The 24,119-nt window shown below is 40.7% G+C and overlaps 1 protein-coding gene across 5 annotated transcripts in view; it reads right to left on the reverse strand.

Moving 5' to 3' along the window:
- LOC120904261 (zwei Ig domain protein zig-8-like) overlaps positions 1 to 13,399 on the reverse strand; it is a 40,870-nt gene extending 27,471 nt beyond the window's left edge. For 2 of the 5 annotated variants that reach the window (XM_040314132.1, XM_040314128.1), the window contains exons 1-2: positions 13,130 to 13,393; positions 11,415 to 11,756 (exon numbers count right to left, since the gene is read on the reverse strand). The gene's annotated coding sequence lies outside the window, so the exon portion shown is untranslated. Of the gene's footprint in view, positions 1 to 11,414; positions 11,757 to 13,129 lie in introns of all 5 variants that reach the window. The other 3 variants (XM_040314129.1, XM_040314130.1, XM_040314131.1) reach the window with 3 other exon arrangements.
- Between the last annotated feature and the right edge of the window lie 10,720 nt (positions 13,400 to 24,119).

Raw genomic sequence — 24,119 nt, forward strand, 5'->3', positions numbered from 1 at the left:
AGCATTTCTTAAGGAACAGGATTTGTTTCTAAAGTCATTGATGTGTCGATAAAGTCATTAATGTGGCTTAAACGTTGGCTTAACACTCTAATGCTCAGCGTTGATTTAGGATCATTCTTTTTTCCTTTCAAATGATGAAAGAAAGTATTTTTGTCTAAACTGCATTATTCAAAGTATTTTCAACAGGGATTCATATGTTCTCGAAGCTTGGCACATCTTTTGGAACGAAACTAATATCATAGTCATAACAAGGGCCTTTTCTCCGAAATTTTCAAACGTCAAACTCTGTTTGCTTAAAAAAAAGTCATTCTATTTGTTAGATTTTGAGATAAGCAGAACACACCCGCAAGTTAGGCAATGAATTAACAACGCCTATGCATATGCAACACGCATTACAAGTATTTTCTCTTTAGACAGAATTCCCATTTAAACCAGTTCAAACAGAATCCAGTTGGAATAGTGCCAACGCAATAAGAATTTAACAAGAAAGTGTATGTATCGCTAACGGAGCACGTAGGCTTCTGAAAAGAACACCCCAGATATTACCAATAAATCGAGTTAGAATTCCAGTGTTATTTACTAATTTTTCCTCCAAAATTTTGTGAGCATTGCTCTTCGTGGGAAATTCGATTCTCATAAAGAGTGGCAATACCTCTTTGGCAATATCCGTTGTTGGATAGGCGGAAGTTTGCATCGGGGTGCCAGCCTTTTTCAAGGCTTTTGCTCGGGAGTACTGCTCCCCTTTCTTAATACAGTCCACAAGACGGCTAGTAGGCCGTAGAAACCTACACTATTCCCTTTCCGTTGCTCATAAAACCGTTTCCGTACAAGCAATAAGCCACATTCATGGAACGCATCGTATGGCTGTTTTCTATTGCACATCCTCCATTGAACAAAAGCCATCACAAAGCCCCCAAGGAGCGGTCGGTAAACTGCAAAACCACCTTGGGAAAGATGAGTCTCACCTGGAGAAAAGTCGGAAACGAAAGCAACGACGCGTTTCATAACAGCATTTTATGAGACATTCCACACGCCAGCTGGTTTTTGATTACCGTCTCAGTGGCATTTGCGTGTTCTCGCCGTAATCCTTGCCTGTCGGCACAAAACGAAAACCAAGTGGTCACGAACGACTCACACCGGCCTGTGGTTCATTATTCGGGCTCGTGCGTAGAATTTTGTTACTACCTTCGGGCTAAACCTGTCCTCGAGCTAAATGCGAAACGTACGCACTGTGCGAAAGCTGCCGGATGCTTTATGGTCCCAGTCCATTGCTTGTGCCAAGCGTTTGTCAAAACGAAACTTTAACGAATAACAGGAAAACACCGCCGCTTTGCCCCAGAGTCGTAAGACGCACGTGGGGACTTGTTGGGGCAGATCGGTATCGTAAATTTGACACCTTCTTTTCTCGTGCGAGACACAACAAGCGCCAGTGACCCCCACACTGAAACCGCTTGTGCTCATGGTTTATGTACGCCGAAGTGTGTGGCATGCAAATTTTTCTCTTACCCACACACATTCACATGGCATCACCAACATTCAAACATTATGCTTCCTGCGGGTGTCGTTGGATGAGGTTTTTGGTGAGATTGTTTTGTTTTGCTTTCCATTTTTTGCGTTCATGTGTGAGTGTGTTTGTTTGCTGAACAGCTTTTTGCCATTGCTGTCAGCACTCTATTGATGTAACCGAAGCAATAGCTGGTTGTGGTCGAAAGCAACACAGATCGAGCCTAACAGCCATAAAAAAGAGCCACAACATGTTGAAACTTTCCATTCCACACTGGCTGAGAGCGTTTTTGCTGTATCGCTACGTCAAGCTTTTACATCCAACACGACTATCATTTTCCGAGTTACACTTTCAAGAGTTGGTTTAGAAGATGGGTAGCAGACACAAAAAACAACATAGACTCATCATAGTCTGGCACTGGAGCTGATGTGGGAGCGATGTGGAAAAGTTAGTCAAATAGATGGCAAACTTTCGCATTGAACATAAAACAAGCACAACAAAAGCATTCTAGAAAGCCCTTCTGTTACACAAAAAAAATGCATATGAAAAGAGAAAATACTCTGAACACTGAGCAGATAGGCATACATTAGCTTTAATTTATCTCAGATAAAACATTCCATTCCAGAGCACCACCCAACGTCAATTGAAAACTTCTCAGGAACGAGGTGCTTTTGTTCTTCTATTTCCATTCAGTGGAACCTCCTTCTCGAAGATCTAAAGCGGCGAGAGAAGAGACGAAAGAATCCGGATTTGGAACAAAGAATGTAACTGAGTCAAGCGTGTAGGGTTGGAAAAATTTCTTGCGAAAACTTTTGATCGTTTCCTTGTCTTTGAACCGGCAACGGAAGGGACACGTCCCCCGAGACAATGCGCTTGCCAGTATTTAACAGTACCTCTTTTTTGCTGTTGTTACCCCCATGGAAGTTTACCGCACCGCACGGAAATCCTTCCTTCGTGGAGGTTCATTAAGAGAGACTTTAAAGCCGGGTCCGTTTTTTCTGCGGTTTTTGTGGTAGAACCTGCACACCCGTGATGTATACTTCCACCACACTAAGGATGTTACATGTACGTTCTAAGAAAAAGGAAGCTTTGGTAATTTGTTGATTAATTATATTTTGTTAAGGTATTAAATTTATATTTGTTACGACCAACAATTTCGAAATATTGTGCCTTACTCTTGACTTTCCCCAAATAATCCGATCGTAAACAACAGAGACTTGTGTTCACCGCAACAACCGCAGAACAATAGCGAAGCAATGAAGCAACATGACATGATAGTTTATCGTTTGGCAAATTGTACATCAACCCGCGGTCTTTATGTGGTGGTAAACTGTTTTAAGGTTCAACACACATTTCTAGTGTTCAGCTAATTCTAGCAGCTACAGCAGTGAAAGCCTGCAGAGTTTCTACCAAAAGCACAACAGCACTGGAAACTTCGTACCCACACGCACCGGCGCATTATGTTATAAAATTTTGCATTTTACGAACCACTGGGAGCATGGGAGTGGGTTGTAGCAACACATTTCATGAGAACGAGTTCACCCGAACCCGAAAGAAGATGGTTCAAAAAGATGGCATGCAAGCTTGTTTGGTGTTTGAATTTTCTTAGAGCAAAAGTAAATACTCGTTCCTCTGGTTGGCTTGCGCTATGTTTGCTAAATTTACAGGTTGCAGTAGTTGGGATGGGATTGAGGAACGAATCGTGCAACAGATTGATCTTCTCTATAAGATTGCATCGGGTCAATAGGTGGGTAGTGGGTTGTAAGCGCTTTTTTATTGCTAACAAATAAGAATAAAAAACGGCTACAGATTCCTATTGAGATAATATTGTTTTTATTCAGAGGAGTGAACATGGCTTTCAGTTTAAAAACATAAATATTTTTTACCATTATTGGTATTAAACACTAATCAATAATTTGCCTAACCACAAAGTAGCTTAGATTACCATTTTCGATGATATCCATTTCCTGCTACTGTTCATAATCAATTATTCATTATTTTGCGCTGACAGTCATTCTTGACAACGAACAACTACCGGGAAACTTTTCCATTCATTACTGCGTGCTTTGTTTCCGCAATCACTGCTCCTGGAATGCCTTGGTTGTGTCTCAAATCCATTATTATGGACGCCCACTATGAGTAAATTAACTTTCTCGATACTTTTTCCCACCACGACAGCTGACTCCCAGTGTCCATCCTGTCTGGTCCGTATTCTGCTCAGCATCTCATCATATAGCAGAGCATTATTTACAAACTTACAAAACATTCGTCAAGTGTTTCATATTTCATTCTTTTGCTCTCAAAGTTCGGCTTCCATTTCTATCGTAGCGGCCTTTTACGTGCAACAAACTTCAATCTAATGCCGAATTTTGAAATTGCATTTCTACTTCTTATTGTTCTCAGACGTTGTGTTGAGAATGGTTTTCCCATCAGCAGACAACACTGAAATTGAAATGCTAATGGTTGCGAGAGTGGGCGCTGAAAGGCAAGCAACAGTATGCTAGACAACGAAAACAATGTTTTTTTTTTGTTTCTAGTCATTCTTCTTATCTTATCTATCTCTCCCGGTGTTTTCTCGCTTTTACCGGGTGGGAAGAAATTTCATCAGAAAGCAAACTCATCTGTACGCAGCAGACAATGGAGAATGAGAAATGATGAAATTATTCTCGTCCAAGTGCTTTATCTGTGTCTTTTCTCTTGTTTTTTCTTCTATTAAATCGATTAAAAAAGGCAGTTTAAAAAGCTCTTCGTTTTTGAAGGCCATTCCAATCATTTTGACGATAGAGTCATAATTTCAAAACTGGTATCTTAAAACTAAGATTGTATAGTTTTTCCAAATAATCAACCATGAATTTCACAGTATATAGGCCAGTTTTGCGATTAATAATGTTAATGATTTTAAAATCGTTCCAAAAATTCCATTTACAACGTTCTGCGCTACAAATCAATCTAAATTACACAACCATGTTTTATTCACGCCATTTATTATGAAATGTGCGCTATTCTGGATATATTTTTCCTCGATTCGGTCTTTCGTTTTACAGCTACATAAAGCATTCTCAGTGCGAACAAAACTTGCTGCCTTCACGCAGAAAGTGGTTCCAATTGTTTCTACACTCCACTCTCCCGCTTTGCGTTGCATGATATTTGCGTTGCATGTTGTTTACAGAGCATAATGCATACCATCGCCACCAAAAACTCATTCAATGCCGTTTTGCCTGAGCCGTACCAAAACGGTTTTCCTATGTATGTGTTCGTGAGCCAGCATAGTCCTGAAATAACACGCGCACATTATGGAGCGAGCACTTTAAAACGATTGCTGCAGTTGCAGCCTCACTCGTTTTAAAGTACTTTAAATGCTTTATGAAAAGTCTGCAATTCACTCCGTGTACTTTGTTCTATAACGCCAATGTCGGGCAAGTCTGTGGAATTTTGTGCTTGGCACTGATGCCCAGTGGTGCAAAACGGGAGCAATTTCAGATATGAGATTCCAAAAAGGTTAAGATAGCGAAAAAAATTATGATGCGCCGCAGCTGGCACGATTAAGGACAACGTTTTATGCTTTTTGATGATGTAGATACGATAAAGGACAAAGTTTTATGCTTTTTGATGATGAAGAAAATACTAAATAATTGAAATGTTTTAGAGGAGTTTGTCTAGCTTTACATTCACTATGCAAGTCTTGTTATTTCAGTAGTTCTACAATCAGCTTCAGGTTAAAATTTATCATACCTTAACATGAATAATTTATGGTGTTGTAAAACACACAAAACAAACAAAGTTGCCTCCATTGCGCACGCACTTCCCACTGGGACAGTTAATTAATTCCACTGCAATACATAAATTGTTCAACCATACGCTTTACTCATAATCGTTTAAACACAACCAAATTTAAACTCCCAACACTAAAAGTTGATCGCTCCAGTTATACTTCTGGCCCTACCAAAACGTTTGGTTTGGAGGTTTGGGGCACAAACACAGAGAAAGGCATAATAACCAGAAAAAACGAACACTACCACCAAAAAACTGCCCACCGCTCAATTGCCATTGGAGCGAAAACTAAAAACGCTGCAGAATTCATTTGCCGTTTCAACTGTGTTTTTATTCACCGAACTGTTCCCGTGCTATGACTTTGTTGCATGGTTCGCTTTTCGTTGAGCTCTGAAAATTTGTTTTTGCAATTACGACCACTTAGGCAAACTAAACAAACAAACAAGCTGGACGGAGTTTTTTGCCGACGAACCAACCTTTTGTTTACTTGCTTTTAAATCGTTAATAGGCAGTAGTTTACTACAGATTAATGGAGACTGTGGTTTTTGTGAACTCATAAAGCGTTGGTAGAGGAAAATATGATACTGTCGGTCCAATTTATGAAGTGTTGTTTTTTCATCTGAACATTTATTTATTCAGCAAGGCAAATAGAGCAAATCAGTCACCAAAAAAGAAGCTTGAATCAGAGTAAAACAGCATAGGTTGAATATAAATCATTTAAACAGCCATTTTTACTCGTTAATTATATTTGCTTCTTTAGAAAATTATCATCCAATCATTAATTCAATCCCAGCTGCGGTAGCAGGTGCTAATCCTTCTTACTTATGCTAATCGCTCATCGCCTAAAATTAATGAACATTTTGGACCTATTGGATAAAGCGTTGGCTTGAGACATAACAACGCCATTCATCTCAGTTTCTTTCGCTTTGTCACAGGCAAGTGCATTATGGCTCGGTTCAAGGCTTAGAAGAACCCATAAATCTGCATAACAATCAGTTAAGCAATCTGATTAATGAACAGCTCTTATAAATAATTAACTGGCCAATAGAAGCGAACCAACTTGTTACTGATAATGGGGAGATGGTCGTTCTTTGATGGTTGAGACTGATAACAATTAGCTGTGATCCTTTCTCTTCTTTTCAATTATTTGGCTTATGATTTTGCGACTCAAGAGCTTATCGAATGTTTAAAAGGATAATAATTACCATAAAACGTTTTGACGAGACTAAATACTTAAATGTTTTAAATCTCTTGTCTGTTTGGAATAGAGTGAAGTCTTTACCAGCTTTTTTAAAACACCAATACGAGCAACGGCTTTTAAGAATAAAAAAACAGCAAACAAAAGAGTGGAAACATTCAAAATCATGCATCCCCGTTAGTGGGTACCGTGTGCATTCGAGAACACCGACTCCCCAAAATCAATTTCTCTGCCTTGAGTAACAACAACGACAAAATCCCCTCCCAGATCTCAACATTCTCATGCAGGATGTGATTGTACATTCTCTAGCTACAACCAGACCTTGTCACAAGCGGCAAACCCTTATCGACTCGTTGGCGAAACAAGCTTCCTTAAAGTGGACCCAAAACGAGAACATCCTTTTTATCGATTTTCACATGGCTTCTGTTTGGTGTATTTTTTTCTCCTCTACTCCTATGTTGACCGTAAGCCTACATGCACACTGACACAGACGTTAGTGGTCGGATCTCGAGTTTTCACTCGACACTAGCGCTCAACGTTTTAGATGAAAAGCCTCTCATTCACAAATGTCCTACGACAAATGTTTTACGTGAACCTTTAGCTGGTGTCAGTTTTTGTCCATTCCTCATATCTGCATACCTAGTTAGCTCGGGACAGCTGTGAATCCGCTAGTCGTTTGTTAGTGACACATTTTTGTAGCTTAAGCCGTTAAGCCAACCGCTAGTCTCATTCGCACAACGTGTTGCCCGGTATCGTTTCGAGCCTGTTCGGAATGTCATTCATCAACGGAGAGGTCGAAAATATGTCACCAGCTATGTGCACCGTTGGTGCGACGAATAGACTCGTCAAAACGTAACGACCACAGTTTATGCGTCCGATCACGGAAACGTATCGGGAAGGCATGAACACTCGTTTCATCCATCAGCAGCCTTACAGCATTTTTGTGTAGTCTTTTTGTTTCCGTTGTGGCCTTTCATTCTCTTTGCAATCTTTTGCAATTTGGTCAAGGCACGAAATTTGACGCTTTTCCGCATGACTCAATTTTTGGACGCGCTATTAATATTAACACGACCTTGAGAGCGTGCGGAAAAATGTGTGCCCTGGTGTCCAATAACCGGATAACGGCTGCCGTAGTAAGCTTAACCACCGATTCCAACTACCGACACATTATTCATGGTTTGTTGAGTTTTGCTGCTTCTTTATTCTGCCAGAAATGGAACCCAGTGGATGAAGCCATGTCCGGACAGTATGAAAGTCCAGCATCAGGGCAAATGAACGAAAAGGGAGAGAAAGAGCGAGGTGACAAAAACACACTCTTTAAGCTTTCTGCCACTAGTCCTTGTTGCTTGGTACGCGATAGTATTGGCAAATTTCATTTTGCTATTTCATGGAATTATCGCTTTGCTTTTCCACTGCCAGACTGTTTCGGAGCGAGAGAATTGAGAGTCCGAATAACATCGAAAGGGGGAAATAATAATACTGCTTCGAGCGAGAAAACTGTTCCATGGTGACCCATATTGAGAAGTATAGATGGTGTAGTTCACTCCACTATGCTGTTTGCTTGTAAGTATTTTCCACGATTACGGACAAAACGGGGTTTCAACAGAAACTTTATTTGTGAAGGTATACCTCACCTTTTCTCTTTTCAGAACAGGTATAGAGTAGTTTTATTAAGTGTAGAACGTAGAATATGATTAGGATAGCAATCTGAAAATTATACAAAACCATTCTTATGTTTCCTATTTTGTATGTCCCAAACCCGGTTAAGCCGGTCTCGTAGTACAGTCGTCAACTCGTACGACTTAACAACATGCCCGTCATGGGTTCAATCCCCAAACAGACCGTGCCGCCATAAGTAGGATTGACTATCCTGCTATGGGGGGGAATCAATTAGTCACTGAAAGCCAAGCCCACAAGTGGGTACAGGCAGGCCTTGACCGACATCGGTTGTTGAGCCAAAGAAAACAAAAAAAAAAATGTCCCAAACCGGTATAGTGGAGCCGCCCAGTCGTTTGTGTAAAAAGCTCGTTTAATGGAGACGCCTGGTTGCTTTTAAAATCAAAGTCGCAAACAATTCCCCCGACATGTTACTTACCTTCGGTCCCCGAATGAACAATCTCACTACATTAGAAAGGATTTTGTTTTCTCGTTTAATGCCAATATAATCACACGCATGGATAACACAAACAGACGCACCCCAACCAACCAAACCGTGCTCTTTCGTAGTAAATTTGCTTTGATATAGCTTCGAAAGAAGTTCTCTACCGAAGGTGTATCATTTTGATAGGCAGCTCCTTCCGAAGTTAAGCTCGGGTGTTTAGCCGAAATGTTACAAAAGAGAAATAAAAAATTCTCTCGTTTGCTGCCCCGCGCGTTCGCTCACACGCTCGCCCTGTCCCCTATTTATTTACGTACGTATTTATAGCCCCTCCCTCCTCCTCCTCCTCTGATCTATCTTCCTACCTTATGTGCAGTGATTATGTGTTTAAATGTAATTGGAAGGAGACATATTAGATTTATTTATTACGTGACATTTAATCAGAGAGTTGAAACATGGTACTTGGTGGATCTACTGTTCAACACAAGCGGGCCTAACACTTTAACTATTTGCTAATTCGCGCATAAGGACGTAAAAGGCGCAATAATAATGGAGCGGTTCTAGCGTAGACAGAAAAAATCGCTCAGCTGGAAATTTGATAGAGTGGACTAGCATTTCATTGTATTAGCATTGCTAGTATATCATCCGCGCACTCTATGAACCGTACTTTTTCAAATATCTTAAAAAGTACGCATTGTATGAAAAAACCGTCTTTACAAGATCGATTCAGAATTTCAAAACACATTTGGAAAAAGTTTTTCGCTAAAAGTGACTTTTGACATTTTACTCAGATTAATGGTTATTCCTTTAAATTAATTCATAAATGGGGCAAGGGAAATAATTTATACTAATGCTAATAGACCACGACTCCATTGCCTGAAATATTTAGTGCCTCAAAGTAGTATATGCTCTTTGCCAAGCGTTTGAGTTAAACTGATTCTTCGCAAAACGTGAAGAGAGCGTTCGGCCCCTCTTCAGATGCTTCGACAGAGTGAAGCTCCTCCCCTTCCTCCATTCGTCATCCATCAATATTTCTCCGCGCACTCACACATCTACACGCGCAGCTGTTCGCATGGCAACACGTGAGATGCGTTACATGCTTTCTCGCTCATCACGAAGGATTTGCTTCGAAAGAGCTCGGTTTGGTTGGTTGGGACATCAGAACCGGCTCATCTCACCGTCAAGACGAAAATTTAATCTGACACATCTGCTTAATGCAGATTTGTCCCCGGATATTGAATCTTTTCATATCCAGCAAATGTAGAAGCAAGGTAAGGGGCGGTCCCGTGGTACAATCGTCAACTCAAACGACTCAATAACGTAACCGTCATTGGGTCATGGGTTCAATCCCAGAACGGACCGTCCCCCGTAGTAAGGATTGATCCGGCTGCGTGGTAATGCATTTTGTCTCGAAAGCCTGTATAGGCCGGCATATCCGCGTAGATCAGAACACTAAATAGAAGAAGAAGAAGCAAGCAACGCACCACCTCTCTACTGATGACAACATTCAGCGAAGAATATGTTGAGCTTGAGTCAATTTGCAAACATTCGTGAAAACTCACTTACACACATCATGTAAGGAAAACTGGATAAACAAGAATTATAAACTTAACAGATTCTGTTCCACTCAAACCTTCGAATGCTTGGTTAGTGGATGATCCTTCAAAATATCATTTTTGAATGTGAAATAAAGCTTATGCAAAATGTCGCTTATAACCATTTTTTTCAAAGACTAAAATAATCGAGCATTTGTATGTTAGAAATCAACATCTGGATGTAACCCATTCGGTTTAGTTAAGGTTATTTTGCAGCAAAATATCCAAATCTTTCAGTAAAAAAAACTAAACTTCTCAAGCACTGCCACATTTCCGTTTCAATTTCGGCCCGTAAATTTTTAATTTAACTGTATATGCATTTTTGTTTAGTAAAAATAACCCATTGAGTGCTTCTAAAACTCGTCAACTAATCCCTTCACGTACGCTGGTGTTCAAACTTTGCCAGTTTCTCTCCTAAAAAATAACCAAAAATAAAGCTGCTCATAACTTTACAGTTCCAAGCTGCTGTCCCACGAGATGCTTGACTATTTCACCATTTTTATGCTGTTTTATGGTTTCACACTGCACCTTGCGCCACAGCATGAGCATTTCGATAAATATTTATGAAACCGTGCGCAACCCGGCCGAGGTTAACCTGTAAAGCCGTGAGCCGGAAAAGCAGACTCCCAAAAGATCACCGGAAAACCGGAGGTGAAAATGCGGTTTTAACGTTTCGTCTGTAGCGGTGGCAGGGGAAATATAATTTCCTGCATAAACTGCCGCTAGGGCAAGTCCCACAGCTTGTATGGGTTTATGGAAAGCAGGAAACATGAAAAAATGTTAAGCTGGTTGGTTGAAGCAACAATATCCTTGTACGTTTGATTTTTTCACACATGAAAATCATTATTATAAACAGGACGAAACGCATTATCTGGAAAATGGAAGCCAAACTCATTTGTATTCTGTGTTATTGAAACAAACAATTAAAATAAACAGAGCATACAAAGAGATTCAAAAGTTCTGTTTCCTTTTCAATCTGTTCAACCTATTGACACAATTATTCACTTGAAAAGGTTGATTAACACGCACTAATAGCGTAACAAAAGCTGTATTTGATGATTTTGTTGTAAGGAGTAGAAAAATTTAATGTATTGAATGAAATTACACCACAAATGATACAATAAATGCAAACAAACAAAACATGTGGAGGAGGTAGTAAGTTAATTTTTGCAAATAATAAAAGTATAAAAAAATAAAACATGCAACCCGTGGTGAACCTTTCATTCAGATTATGCTCCATCTACGTACCTGTAGTATATACCTCTTTTTTTGTTTTATCCAGATTTGGCAGTGTTTGTGTCGGCCGCTATTTTATAAATTCATATTCACAAAATGTATCCAATAAAACGCAACGCAATTGACGTGATATTACCACAACCGCATAATGTTCACGGTTGTTCCTTTGCGTGGTTTTGCGATCGCAATTCACAGGCTCTGCTTCTGCTGACCGCAACACAAATTGTCAATTACCGTAACAGACACTGTCGGTGAGACGCCACCACACACTGATGCATCCAAAGCTCCAAGGTTTAACACCAACAAGAAACACAAAACCACAATCTCCCCCAAACCACCACGTAGCGAAAAATACTGTAAAACGAAAGGAAAGGAAATGGTTTGAGCATACAATCGAGGCATGGGGAAGACAGTGTTGGTATAATTTTACGCCTCCCTAGCGTAGAGAGCGTGGTCTGGCGTTGGCTCATACAAACAATATCCGGAGTACACATACTGTCACACAAACACACACTTAGTATTCTACATTATCTATCGATAAGCTGAAACCGATATTCAACACACGAATGCTCGCCACCCGAGTTGGAAAAGATTTTCTGGGAACACTTGTTTATTTATTTATCGCTTCGTATTTTGCTCTTCTTTTTTTTCTGGACCGCATTTCAGTTGCCGGACTGCATAAACCATATAGTCGGATACAGGATTTCTTTCACAACACTTTAGGTGTCATACCCGGAGATGCGGGTTTTATGCGTCGGATCCCATCTGCTCAGCGGCAAGCTCAAACGGGACACAATTTCTGAAATAAAACAACACACACTTCTACACTCTATGCTTCACAGACACATTTGATCTCCTCCACGTACGGGTCACGTTTTACGAAGCGTACAGCACTCCGGAAAAAGAAATCACACCTAACCGGACTTGCCCCATTCACAAGGCACCTCAGCAACGTATGCGTCACGCAACCACTACAACCTCGAAAATCAAACACTGCAGTACAACGGAACGGGTTGGAAAATTGCTTTCTAATTCCATTAAACCGGTCTCACACATTCCACATTCCAATGGCATCTCTCAACGATCACACTAACACACATACCCGCGTCGACGTGAGTACAGATCTGCATGCGTTTTATTCCACTGCGTTGCGTACATCATCATCATCATCATCATCATCATCATCATCATCATGGGTGGGTCGTGAAGAATTTCAAATCGCTTTACCAAACATTCCAAGCGCAACAACTTTTTGCGCCAAACACACACAGAGCCAAATGCACTGCACTTCATTCCGAGCAATTAACGATTAATGCCAACCCGATGGCGGAAAGGTGCCACTTGTGTGTAAGTAATTTATGTTTCACCAACTAAGGCTTAACCGAGCAACCATTTGGCATGCCATTGTACAGGTGTGAACGAACACTTCTGCCGTCCAACAGCATCTCTGATGTATGATTCTGTTAAGGACACTTTATTCTTTTCTCAAGACTTTTCCTTTTAATTTCATGCTGCGTCTTGCCTTTCTTCATGTATCAAACATCATTCTTCTTGCAATGGTTGAGAGCAACTAAAAAATAAAAAGCACGACGACTGTCAAATATTGTATCACGGTCGCTTCACTCCGTCCGCTTCACAGGCAACTAAAGAAGAACCTGCATGACACTCTGCAAGCAAAACGAATGTATTGGAGAGCCTCTTTTCTCAACACACTCGTACATTTCTACCTTCGAGCCGTTAAAACACGTCTGCCTACGAAGGTCACTAGCGCACCAGCTAAGGAATAATCATCCAATATTCAAGCGACGAAGGCTACACCATCTACCAGCAACGATTTAAGTGATCTTTCCGGCGACTGATTGAGAAGAAAACACTGATTGCAACACCTCTCTTTGATACGATTTTCGACGGAACGAGAAAAGTCGAAAACACCTCCCACCGTCACTTCACGCTAGCATGCACGCATGGACAGCCATTTCCTGTCAACTACCGTCAACGCTAGTCACCGAGCTACTGAGATACTGTTTCGTTTCATTTGCCCATGGGGTTGACTTCGTTGATTCAAGCTGAGCTGAGTGACTTACCCTAACCGAACGAAGAAGCTTTCGGGGCACTCACTGAGCCATCTGAGGGAGAGAGTTTTCATTGTCACACCAACACAACCGTACGGTTCATTCAAAACTAGCAAAACGGACAATATACGTTTACGTTTCGAGGTTAGGGTGTTTTGATTTGATTTTTTGTTTTGTTCTTTGTGTGTGGGTAGAACTTGTTCCTGTTCTTGTCTCTTTGTCATGTCCCAATCCATTATCAGCTGATGCGTTTCGATGAGTAGAATTGAGTATTACGTACGTATTACGGTGTGGGAAAAGTTGTTCGATCGAAAATAAGTAGAAGCGTCTATTTTAATAAGCAACTTTTTAGCATTTTAAGAAACAAATGTAATGAAATTGAATATAAAGAACTAAATTTGACAATTACAAGACACGCTTCAGTCATTTTGCTTAAAAATTCAAAATAATATCACCAAATCATGAATTGAACATGTTTATAGACAGCTTTTGAATGACTTGATCTGAACCCTAAAAATTATATGTAATTCCAAAGATTTTAACAAAGCATGATTGCAAGGATTTTCATTTGCATTCAACCGAAAAAGTCAGTTAAAAAAAAGATCGTTAAAGAAGGTATAAAAAACCTCGTCCATGCTTAATATTACAGGAAAAACTTCCAACAATATTTAAGTTTCAACGTATCAGTCGACCTTTTATCATTCCTGTCGATAATGAGCTTCAACATAATTTTCAAACATGTCATGTATCGAGCTGATAATGTTTTAGATAGAATCAAGGCTTATGGTTAAGCTTTCCCTATTCAGTTCACTCTAGGTTATTACTGATGCGATTTATCAAACTGTCATTAAATCTCCCCTCGCTTCGTAAGGCTCTCCCTACAAGAGGTCGTATTAAATTAGCGATAGTGTCATGGAAAGTACCAACAGCATTATTAACTCGTATGCACATTGGCCCAAGGCTACCGGCGCAAGATACCATCAACGCCCAACAAAGCCGTCACTAGCACGGAACATTATATATTTTACCAAACACACAGATTATGTTGTGCCACCGAGTACGATGAGCATTCACCTCCTCCACGCTGACGCATAATGCCATTCCAATAACTTTACCAACCAGTTCATTCCGAACCGAGTGCTGCAACGCAACGAAATCTCCACATGTATCCCGTGGAGTGAACGGGGATCAGTGGCATTAGCTGGTTTAAACTCTGTAGCCACAGCTCGCACACTACTTTCATGTTTTCGCGGACATTTATCCTTCCAGCGATGGTGCTTGCCTCACCCAACAGTTCATAGCGGAATCATTTTTATGTGACTGAACCCCGAGGATAGGGAAAATCTTTTTCCCAGCAGGGCAGCAATCCTGTCCTTATCTATTCATTTTATGCTTCATTCTTTTATCGTCCCCGACAAACGCTTAGAGCGCACATTGAGCTTGTTTATACCATCGCAACTATAGTTTCTTAGGTGGCAGTAGATCCCCCACGGGGATGTATAATGCTCACCTCGTGAAGATGAACCAGAATGATGTTGGTAACAAATTCCAAATGCCACCGGTCAGATATGTATTAGAGCGAAAGATGAGCGTTTGATGTTCGCTTTATGATCTTAAATTCTAGAGCAAAAAAAAAAAACAGATATGTTTTGGCTATCTCTCATGTACCGAGCTTTTTTGTGACAAAGGCTGAAAAACTCAAGAACAACACACTGATGCATAGAAATGTAATGATTCGTAATTTCGTTATCAAGAAAAGCTTTTCTGAACTCCCAACGCACTTCGCAATGGTATTTGAAAACACTCACAAGCACAAGAAAAACATGATTGTTAGTACATCGATTAATAACTATTCCGATGTGCTGTTTTTCAACGAAATGTAACGGGCAAATTATTTCCTGGTGAAAATTTCTGATTATGTCATCGGCATTGAATTGTGCAGACCACACGTAAACCGAACCCTAGAAGCAAACATTCCATAAGGAGATACACATCGTGGACCAAACGACGTCGGCAATCATTGTCTCAGCGCTGTACAGGTCATTTTCCTTTGCTCTGTCCATCTTGAACAACGACTTCAACGACTTGAACCGTACCTTTGATTCGTACAACCTCAACGGTATGTAGTGCAATTCACCTTGATTCCGTTCTCGTCAATGGGAAAGATGTAAGGACACCCAACAACCCACCTCCTTCGATGGTTTTTGGATTCGTAGTGGGTTGTAAGCACAAAAAGGCACAAACATCATAGGTTTGAATGTCAATTGACGGTTTCAGAGGAAAATTGAAAGCTTCTCGCTATAACTTCTATCAAACCCTCAACAGCTTGCGTTCAATTGATGTCCTGTCCCGTGCCCGAGAATTGATTTTCATTCAAAACCGCTCGGTGTTCAAGAAGTTTACAAGCACTTCATCGTTAACCACGACAAGGGCGAGGACTGGCGATGCATAAATGATGTGCCGTCGAATAATTAAACCAACTACGCAGGTTCTTCGTGCTCCAGAACGGTGACTGCATCAAGCGTAGAGAGTTGCGTGGCCACCAGGTGGCTTTCAATTAATTATTCAAATAACATCCTAACGCAGGGTGAAAAGTGATTCAAAGAAGAATTTGCAGAATATCGGCACACTTATCGGTGAACATTGATGCATGGCGAGTTACGCGGAAAAGCGAAAAGTTTTGAGAAGAAGAATTTAAAATCCAGCTCAAAGAATAAGGATGATGCATATCGATTACTTTTTTCCATTTTCGATACAATATCATCCACAACAGTCGGCTCTTCTGCTTTATAAATTTCACTGTGGCGATAAACAATGCAAAAAACTACCATTATGAACTGATGAGCGCACATTGTTACAATTTCACGCTCTCACACGCGCATTTATTTCATCTCATTGTAATGGGCTTCACAGATTTTCCACATGAATCTGCCGTGTCATGGAAAAATACAAGTGTCATACACACATGTCCGGCCCACCTAGCAGCTTCCTCCGGTTTGGAAGGATGGAAACCGTCACCACCAGTAACGTTATACAGTCGGTTGGTCACCAGCGGTGGCTTGATTATTCAATTTATTTCTGTTCTTACCACGTGCATCCCAATAATGCTGTGAAGCAGAAATGTATCAATTTCACTGCAAATATTGGTGGCGTGTGCGAAAAATCAACCAGAGAAGGTGATTTTTGTATGGTACGATTATTGTCTAGATACAGTGGATCCCGTTGAACGTTTCCGCGTGGTTATCAAATTTGCTCTCTCTTGGTATGATGTTTGTACTGTTTGTAATAGTCTTAATTCAAAACGTAGTGTCAATAATTTCAATAATTGCTTAATCAAAATTAGTTTATCTTTTCCTTGATCATGATGGTATTGAGTTTCTTTGGTAGAATTAGACCTTAAGTAAATATTATGTTTATTTAAACCTTGAATTCTTTATTTTCCGTCCACTACTGTAAACATCAAGTGAATTTTATACAAGGAAACTATTTATGAACACAATCAAATCTTTAGATACTTGATCAAGAGAGCGAAATTATTTTATTCTATCAAATCACGAAGCGTAAGATATATTTCGCTGTTGTGCTTGTGGAGCAACGTCTCCAATACCAACACGAAGGAACAAGAAACGATCTATTCATCCCAAAATTCAAGGCCTCCTTATTCTCGGAAGCAATCACACCCACATCAAAGACACTCGAGACGCTGCCGCGTAAATGTAGCTGTGTATCGTTTGGCAAATGGCAAATTTCGCTTAATCGTTCAGAAATGCGCTTGCCTAGGCAATTACAAACGGCGCTTAGCCTCCCTCCTTGGATCCTTTGAAAGGATCATCGATGAACGAGAAAACAGTACGTTGTTTCAGTTCCGTTCGAGCAATCAGCATAAAACATTGAATTATGAAGGCGAATGTTTCGATCAGCTCAAGTGGCAATTGGAATCGTGCCGACCAAATTGAAGAATCTTCGACGCTGTGCGCATTAAGTACTGGGAATATCTACAGAAATGTTGATTGAGCAACTGTTTTTCTATCAAACTATTCAACTGCAGGCTAAACTTCAAATGCTACCTGTCACTTGCTCACAGGAATCTTGCCGTAAATGTTCTGATGCAAACGCTCCTATTCTATGCCTTCGAAAACGACCCTATGCCCTCTTTTCTGGCTTAATCTAAGAACGACATGACACACACCAAACAGCCGGTAGGAGATTGTTGGTTTATCTGATTTCGCTTCGCAACACTTCCAGCTCCGAAACAGTGCTCGGGGGTGTTGCAGCTTCCGCTTTACACGCACAATTTTGTCGCCGTTCATCAGACGTCATCCAACGGTGACGCAAAACTTCCCGTTTGCTGCTACTGCTGTGGCTCTGTGGTAACCTGTTTACGAATTGTCGGTCGCTTCCTGCGCACCATTACAAAACGAGACAGCACAACTTCTGTCATCTGTCGAGAGAAAGCAGCAGCAGCAACGGCAGCAACACCATTACACACATTTTCGAACATTAATTTCAGCGTGTACCGTGTCGCGTATACATGAGTTGCGGGTTGGTTCTTTGGTCGCGTTTTTCCTCGCGTTGCAGGCATATTGCTACAAAACGATTACCGAACCATGAAAAGATGTGAGTACAAAAAAGCAGCAGAGACACATAACAACCTGCGTTTGTTTCATTGTTCTGCTGGAGTTAGCAGCGGCGATGCAAATTGAAAAGGAAATTAGATACTTTAACAATGCGAAAAGAACAACGCCATTTGTTTGCTGTCAAAAAAACAAATTGCGATCTGTAGCAATAGTATTGTTAATTTATCACAAAATATGACTTTCACGGGCGTTGTAGTTATTATTTTATCCGACAAATAAGCATATGCCAATACTCGCCACATTTATAACTCTAACAAACTACTAATCCTGCTCCCTGGCATTAACAATAACACACAATAGGGCCTCACTGAAATGAAACAAGAATAGCAAATAATCAGATTCGCCGAAATCAATCAACATTCGCCCGGAATTGTCCACAACTCCCGGAAGCGTGCATGGTTCGGTGGGGTTATAAAAAAGAAAAGTAAGAAAAAGAAACTATTGTACGCTTCTCTGATAGGGACACATTACCCCACTCTTGTTTAATAGAAACATAGTGGCGTGCGTTTCCGTCTTAATCGTACAACAGATTGCGGAAACTTTTGGCTTTCACATATGCCAGCTATTGTGATTTGGTTTTCACTGGATCCAAAGAAAGCCCACGCCAAACCCCCGAAGCTCATGCGTGAACATTGTGTTGGACAAGCAGGAAATATTGAAGACCATTTTGATTGTATTGTGTTGAAGATGAAAAGCAGAACATCGTAAACGTGACCATGTTTTCTTGTTTGCGGTGGCAAAGGAAAGGCATGCTGTATATTGTGTGGTCTTTACGTGTAGTTTTGTTGAGAAAAAGACAGTATTGAACCATTATACTCTTTTTTCGGGAATCAATAGCATTATAGTAATGTGGGAAGGCAAACTAACAAAAAATATGCACCATCATTTAACCATAAATGTTTAATAAACACCTTTCTCTATTTTAAATCTCTATTAAAAGAAACCGTTGCTCAAAACACTTAGCACAGTAAAAGCTTACACCGTAAAAATGACTCACTCGCCTCACACCTTCCCTCCATCGGTAGTAGAAACCTCATTACACACTAATGGGCGTCAAAAGGGTCTCGGATACTTCCTCACGGATGCGCAGTTCATAGTTCTGTGGATCGTAAATGTGGGCCAAGCCAGTCCCGTCCCGGAAGCACTATTGTCAAGTGGTGCTCTGTACCAATTACAGTAAACATTGAAAAGAGCCCCACTCAGTGCCTTCCAAATACCGGTATACTAAGCTGGCAAATTAATGCCTCCAATTCTTGTGACATTGCCCATTCCTTTTGGGTTGTGAGTTTACTCATTGCGGTATTTTCTTTCCTATTACGAAATGTAAAAGAGTCATCATTGCCCTTTTGAGTTTCTTAGATCCACTTCATGCCGAGAGTCGTTTGCTTAAGCTATCTATTCAATAAAGTTTCCACTGGCCATATTGAAGACGGTTGATAATTATGTCATATCTTACTGCGGGAGAACATTAAAATAGCAAAACATGAATAGTTATTGAAGCTTACTGTAGAGCTTTTGATATTTAAGTTTTGTAAAGAAATCCACTCTTTTCGATTGCAGGTGGTGTTTTGTATTTCATTCAGTTCAATTAATCGCTATCACTATCCAAAATGTATATTCTGTAGTATATTAAACCTACAATTTATTCAGTTTAAAGATTGTTTAGCTTAAAAGTAAATTTTCTTAGTAAAATTTTAAATGGATAATTTTGCCCAGCGTTTATTAATCAATCATCAGACCTTTAATCATTAAAAGTTAAGAAATTTTACTATTATCTCATATATTTTAGATGCATAATTTAAACAGTTTCTCCACAGCAGTTTGAGTATTACATCTCTGGCATAACATCACCGATGACCATTTTCCGGTTGGGCGAATTTCACATCATTAGTCACGTCACGTCAAAATGTATAACCACTCATCTCACCTGGTCGTCCATGCTTCAACTGGAAACCAGACCGTTCACTGCATGAGCTAATCCCCTTTCCCCGTCTCAAACGGTTCTCTTACAGGCAGTTATTAAGACAGAGTGAACAAGAGCATTGAACATTGTCGTAGAATATTTGCCAGCTCGAGTGTACCAAACGTGTGCCCTCCGGTGCGGAAACGACCGTCCATTTCAGGAAAGATTATTAAGTTTAACAACTGCGGATGTTAATTCCTCCCCAGTCGATGCCGAACTAAATATAGTTAAGTGATGGTGCAAATAGTACCATTTCCTGTGTATGCCAACATTCTCCAGAACCTTCTATACATGTGAGAAATTTGATAACTATCAAAACATTCGTGCCTATTCGTTTGAATGTATATCTTACGAAGTAGATAGCAGGTATACAAACCATAGATAACAGCTAGTGTTGTCTCTTACTAGAACCACACTACATGCTTGATTTACAAATGCTTTCCATATTCTTAAATTCATAAATCTTCTTCCTGCAAATTTCCATCTCAAATCAACAGTTTTCAGTTGTTGATGGTTTAGATTATTGGTTTTTCTTTCCTTTATAGTAATGAGGCAGTTGCTCTTCCGATAATGACACCTTCAGAAGGAGGCACAAACGAACGATCAATTTTCGGGAGCATCAATCGTATCACTTAGTATTTGATTAGCACATCCCTTTCGTCAGCACGCACGGCCCACACCGTCTCCACAATCCCACGGCAATTCCCACAGCTCAATTCAGCTCACAGATGGACTGGAAACACTGTTTGATAATCCCCATCGAGCGCTGGAAACATGTTGTTTTTGCGTGCTCAAATCCAAAACAACTTTTCCCTTGAATCCCTTGAGACTTCTTTGCCATCCTTGCATTCAGAATTAACAGAGTGTTGGTGAAGCAACTAACAAATGGCTCACAATCGACCCACCTATCAACATAACGCGTTTGAGGCCACCCCATCCCGGCGGCTATTGATGAACAAGGGAAAGTGATTTTCGGTATCTCCCGGGAGAAGGATGAAAGCGTCTGCACGTGGAATAGTAATGTAGTCAATTCGATGGACTGTGTTTTAACCCACGAAAGCCGGGTTTAGGTTGTTTTCTCTTTCTCTCGCTCTCTTACTCCCACTAACTATCACAAGTTGCTCCTTTTCTTGTGTTTCTTGTTTGTCTCTGCTAGAAAGGAAATGTGATATCTAGTGAGCCCTTTTAGTATAATTGCTGTTTCATCAAAGATTATCTGGTTTTAAGAAGGGTTTCCTCGATGCATCGTGTTGCGCTTTTTAAATTTCAAAATCTTGGAAGATTCTAACCGTCAGGAGGATTAACAAACAAACTGAGAAAAAAGTAAAGATAAAACACGCTGACGTCAAAGCCATACAGTCCACGCAATAAAGTTTGAATATGTCCTCTGAATTGATTCATATCGCACAATCCTCGCCTGTGGTTTGAGCATTTCTATCAAATGAAACATTTCATTAACGTGCAACTCTAGTCACTTTTCAGGCAAGAAGCTTAAACCATACCAAACATGTGACAAGCGCTCTTACCCATTAACACTTGTCCCAATCACATGTTTTCAAAATCCACACACACACGCGTACGGTACACTAATGAAAGTGTAAATACAAATTAATTTCAACCGATGTTTCCAAAACCTGGCTGACAAGCTAACATCCAAGCCTGACGGGCGCGTTTCATGAATAGTGTTGCGAATTGAGCAATTAATTTGCACAAATGACTAACACAAGTCAGTTTCGGGCTGTGAAGAACGGTCGTTACACGTATGTGTTGTAGCAGTTGGTGCCAACTTGTATCTCACTTTATCCAAACCAGAGGCAAGATCCACCTTTACACGATTTAAAACGGTTTTATTTATTTTATTTATTTCATTAAATTATCCGCCTAAGGCTTAACAATATGTTGCTTAAAAACTAAGGAGAGGAAGGAATGTACGGGTTAACGAATTATGGAGTGGGAAGTGTGATAGTGTTGCGAAGGAGGGAGCGGAAACGGGAGGGTGGGATATGGTAGTCGAAGAGATCGGAGTGTTCGTTGAAGGTGGCGAATGCTCGTAGGAGTGGGTCATTTTGGCCGTAACGGGTTCGGCGAAATTCTATGTAGAGGGGAGCTCTGGGGCGTAAGGGTCGAGACGGAACATAAAGGGGTATACGCGACAAGAGAGATGGGGAATCAAGATCAGAGGAGAGAAGATTGGCAACAAAAAGGGACTGGATGATATAATGTCTGACCTGGATAGGTTCCAAACTAAGCAGGCGACAACGGACATGATATGGAGGAATAGACGACTGATCGGGAAGGAAGCGACGAATGGCAATACGGGTAAATTTTCGTTGGATTTTCTCTAGCCTTGCCATGGCAGTGATACCGGGTGGAGACCAAACAACTGCTGTGTATTCAAGAGTGGGACGGACCCAACAGCAGTACAAGGACTTAAGGCACATTGGATCTCTTATCTCGGATGATAAACGAAGGATTAATCCAAGAGGTTTGTTGGCTTTTTTTAGGACAAATTCGACATGTTCATTGAACAGTATTTTTTCGTCCAACCATACACCGAGATCCTTCAATGATGAGACGCGAACAAGTTGAGAGCCACAAATGTAGTAATTCCAGAGAACTTTGTGGGATGAACGACCAAACGATATAACAGAGTATTTTTGAGGACATAAACGGAGACCATTGAGGCAACACCAATCAGAAAATTTGTCCACCACATGCTGGAGGACATTACAGTCATGAGATGAGGCAACAGGTAAAAAGATTTTTACATCATCGGCGTAGAGAAGACAGCTATTTTGAGGGAGCACAGATAAACAATCGTTGACAAACAGTATAAAAAGCAAAGGACTGAGCACGCTTCCTTGAGGTACGCCAGAGAGACCTGCGAATGTTTCGGAGAAACTATCGCAGACACGCACTTTGTAGGAACGGCCAGAAAGGTAAGATCTGAGCCAATCTAAAAGGTAACCTCCGAAGCCAAGTTTCTTAAGCTTAGCTAACAGGAGATTGATTGGAATGCTATCAAAAGCTGCTTTCATATCGGTATATATGGCGTCAATTTGGCTTTTCTCTTTGGATGAAAGAGCCGGAGATATAACAGATAATAGACACATAAGGTTTGTAACTGTGGATCTTTTGGGCATGAAGCCATGCTGGAGAGGAAATATATAGCTGGAGACAATTGGAGACAGGTACGAATGAACAATCGAATCCATAATTTTGGACATTGAGCATAGTATAGCAATACTGCGGTAATTAAAACATAAAGAGCGATCGTTCTTTTTGTGGATGGGAATAAGAAATGCAGATTTCCATATTGTGGGAACGGAACCCTCTTGGATTGATCTGGAGTAAATACGGGATAGAAGGGGAGCAATAGACGTTGCACATTGTTTTAATATATAAGAAGGAATACCGTCGGGACCAGGAGAGAACGAAGGTTTCAATTTACTCATGGCGGCAAGGACACTTTGCGTGGTAATAGGCACATTGTTGCATGAGAAAACATCGGGAGGCGTTGTTGAAAGTCCTTCGGATACAGGGAACTGATGGGTGGTAGGATCGGTAGGAAAAAGTTTGCATTTGTCCTGAGTGCTGGAAGCGACTTCGTTGTTAAAGAAGATGGTAGAGGGATATTCCGAGTTAGAAGTGCGGGATTTGACAAAGCTCCAAAAGGACCCTGGATCCATCGAGAATCGGTCCTGTAGGCGCACAACATAGGACGCGTAGCAAGCACTGTTATATGTACGGTAAGCTTTGTCTGCATATTTATAGATCCGTAGAAAATATGGATGACGCGAACGATTATATGCCCGGAGAGTGCGGTTTTTATCGGCCTTCAAAGCCCTAAGCGACCTGTTCGACCACGGGGGACTGGGGGAGGGTTTCAGGAGTGGACAGCAGAGAGGAAAGGAGGAGGTGATTACATTGTTGAACTTATATACTACTTCGTCGATGTTGCTGCATTGTTCGATGAAAGACCAATCGATCTGCAAGATGATATCACATAGCTTTCTTATATTCGTTCTACGGAAGTTAAATCTTC

Source organism: Anopheles arabiensis, chromosome 3 (assembly GCF_016920715.1).
Source record: "Anopheles arabiensis isolate DONGOLA chromosome 3, AaraD3, whole genome shotgun sequence".
Lineage (NCBI taxonomy): Eukaryota > Metazoa > Arthropoda > Insecta > Diptera > Culicidae > Anopheles > Anopheles arabiensis.